The sequence below is a fragment of the Cibotium barometz genome, chromosome 7 (genome assembly GCF_041138505.1).
Source record: "Cibotium barometz isolate CiBa-2024 chromosome 7, ASM4113850v1, whole genome shotgun sequence".
Classification (NCBI taxonomy): Eukaryota; Viridiplantae; Streptophyta; class Polypodiopsida; order Cyatheales; family Cibotiaceae; genus Cibotium; species Cibotium barometz.
The window spans coordinates 22,081,891-22,085,292 of record NC_141052.1 but is presented as its reverse complement, the minus strand read 5'-3'; the positions used below and the strand labels follow the sequence as shown (position 1 = coordinate 22,085,292).

Below are 3,402 nucleotides of genomic sequence, written 5' to 3'. Positions count from 1 at the left end.
TCTTGGGACACCTGAGGAATTCGGCCACCACCAATATGTCCCTAGTTAAAGGGGATGGGTTCTATCCTGTGGTCCTCCACGTAACCGATATTACTCTCATACAATGACTCGGGGGTGGTGGGGCACTTTCTTAGTTCCCAGCACACTATCTCAAAACCCGGGTCTCACTTTCCTATTTACCCATTCTATTAAACATGAACAATCGACCTCGCCTCCCGCCGTCAGCTCGTTAATTGCCTCTACACTATGACCTATCCTGGTAAACCCAGGTCATACCACTCACTTTCCTGTTCACCCATTCTATTAACCCCAAAAAATCGGCCCCGCCCCCATCAGCTCGTTAATTGCCTCTACGCTGCTATGACCTATACTGGTAAACTTGGGGGGATGTTCAATGCCTAAGCCAGTTGGAGTAGATTCCTCTTTTCCTCCTGACCAGATTGCCAGTTGGAGTAGATTCCTCTTTTCCTCCTGACCAGATTGCCCCCAAGACCATTCTTGTCAGTTACCCAAACCTCGATCGAGCAATAGCAAGCAATGTAGCTCTGGCCATGTGTAAAGCCGGCAGAGATAACAAAGGTATCTTTTCTTTTTATTGCTCTCTCTCTCTCTCTCTCTCTCTCTCTCTCTCTCTCTCTCTCTCTCTCTCTTTGATGGGAGCCCGTTATCTTGTTGGGAGATTCAACTGCTGTGCAGGGAAACAGTAAGAATAATCATGGATAATTTGTGTATATTTGTGTTGAAGGTGTGCCTGGGTGGGAGTTCTCAAAAACAATAAAGTCAAGCAAAGTGTCGTTCCAGTTCTCACATAGCTACCAAGCTAAAGGGAAATATGCAAAATCAAGTGAAGTTGACCTGACACTTCCTCGGCAGCTTGAAAGTAGCCAAGCATCCTAAAAGACTTTCAGTTATTCTGGGTATAACTAATCTGAAGGAAATTTGTTGGTTTCGTCTCAGCCCCCACTGCAGTTCAGACAATGTTGATGTGGCTCTTGGTGGCTTTGAAGTTAGAAGGAGCAGCACTATAGCTTTTGTAAGAGAGAGCATTGGTGGCTATTTAATGGCTGAACTTGCTTTATTAGGTTTGCTAATGAAGTGGAGATCAGCTTTGCCAGAAGGTTGTACAATCAAAGGGTGCTTGGGAAGTGGGAAGACCAGTAAAGTCTACGAAGTTGATTGTGGCGACGGAAAATTCCGTGCATTAAAAGTTTTAAGAAGTGGGTACGAAGAGGGCTCTCATGATGTTAGGTTTCTGAATGAGTTGCAGAATGTTGATGGAGTACCCAGAGTTTTGCAATGCATTGGGAAGTCAATGTTCTTGATAGAGCCTATAGGTGAAGAATTTGGAAAAGATCAAGTTGGACCAGATTTACCATTGGCTGGTTTAGTTAAAGTACTTCAAAATGCGCATGCTTTAAATATTGTAAACAGGGACATACGCAGGGAAAATTGATGGTTGTGGAGAGTTTGCAAGAGTTTGCAAACAGGAAAGCATAGACTCTTCATACATGATTGGGGTTTTGCTGAAAAGATTGATTGCATGTGTACCAGTTTTTGTGGAAGCGTTCAGACTGCATCAGATAATGTGCTTCGACAGCATATTGAAGGTAGAAGATATTTGGTTTATACAGCTGTGGATGACCTCATATCACTGGTGCGGTGCATTTTTCTTGTTCGCAATCCTCATGCTGCACGTGCCCTTGATGAGCTAGGAGATGATGCATTGGCAGTTTTGGACTTCAAGGCAAAGAAATTTGAGGGCAAACAGCTTTGGAAAGCAGCACATGAAGCTGCTGCCCAGATGAAGTATGATGGATTAAAGAAAGCGCTTCGAGATATTGAAGACATGAGCCAATCAATTGGTAAGTAGAACTAGGCTGCTTGTTGGTAGAAGCATACCTAGTAGAGGGGTTCTCACGCATGCTCCCTTCTCGTAGTGGTGGGGGGTAGTCTGTAGGTGCTGGTCTTTGTGTCTTTGCTTCCTTATTAGCAAAACTTTGAATCCTTTGTAACTGGTTTATGAGATGAGCTATTGGTGGCTGAACCTCTCTTTAATGTACTCATAAAAGCATGTTTTTGATGAGCTTCCTATTCGGAATGTGGTCTCTTAGAATGCATTTATAGTATTTTCCTTTTTGAGGCAGTTGTTTGCTGACAGCTTCGACGCATGTCTTAGAGCAATACAGCTTAAAAACATGGAACTAAGTGAGATTGATGCATGGATGTGGAAAATTAAATGTGGCACAACAAGTTTTCGAAGGTAAGGCTGGAGTGAAATGTGGTATTTAGTAGGAGCATGGTCTGGATGATCATTAGCCCTATGTTTTTGAACATTAGTATAGGAACAATTGGGGGCATAGTTCTTGTAATTATTGATTTTGAACTGTTTTTCCTATTCAAATGCATGCTTGGTATGTCTGCATAAACTATTTTTTTTGTGGCTATAGATGCTCCATTTGAGGAAGCAAAGAAATGTGAGCACAGTGATGTCAATGCAGGCCATTTCCCCCCTCCTCCTAGAACCCCATCACAATGGGTCAGTTGTCGCACCCTCGAGGATGGCGCATCACATGACACTACCCATGGTACTTCAGGACTGCTGACTCAGGCTTGGCTTTTCTGCAACCGAACAGCATAAATCCAGCATGCACAAATTGCATCTGGATAGTGGCAACTACGATGAAGCCTGTACTTGCATGTCTTCCACAGCGAGTCTGCGATCCCCTTCCCTTGAAGTTGCTAATGGGTCTCATGCACCCTAGACTAACTCCCCTTCATACATGGAATATGTGGCTTACAATCCAAGCCTCCCCCCTCTACAGGCAGCTTTGGTGGCCTTCTCATTGGAAGAGATGAGGGGGACCTACGAGGACATTGTGTTAACGGAGGTCATCTCCGGGTTGTGTCAGAGTTGTGGGAGCATTGCATGGCGGCCCTACCCCAGGTCTAGTTGCTTAGTATATATGTCCTTAGGCCCTTGTTTGTGGGCTGGCCACCCCAGCCAAATTGTGGGTAGTAGGAGGTTGGTTTCACCAACCAACCATCTAGGGGCATATATAAAGGATGCCTAGCCACACTTGGAGTATCCATCCCTTTGGACCATCTTGTATGCGCATGCTATGCATGCCACCTTGATCAGAGCTCTCACTGAGACAGGTCCACACAGTGCGAGGCTCTTGTACATAACTGATTTACATCAGCGTTTTCAGTTTTGCGTCATCATCAATTGTTGGTGATGGAAAAGAACAGGTGCTATAGTTTTTTTGTTGACTGATTAATTCTTGTAGAAAACCTCTTTGTAGAAACTCATACATACATACGTACATACATACATACATACATATATATATATATGTGTGTGTGTGTGTGTGTGTGTGTCTATCTATCTATCTATGATCTATC

The 3,402-nt window shown here is 43.9% G+C and overlaps 1 long non-coding RNA gene across 1 annotated transcript; it reads left to right on the top strand.

The window, feature by feature from the left end:
- The first annotated feature begins 213 nt into the window (after positions 1-213).
- Positions 214-1,805, top strand: LOC147636785 (uncharacterized). Its single transcript, XR_015266126.1, has 4 exons — positions 214-579; positions 680-703; positions 1,552-1,607; positions 1,713-1,805. It is a non-coding gene; the product is annotated as an uncharacterized LOC147636785 (long non-coding RNA).
- Positions 1,806-3,402: the final 1,597 nt, after the last annotated feature.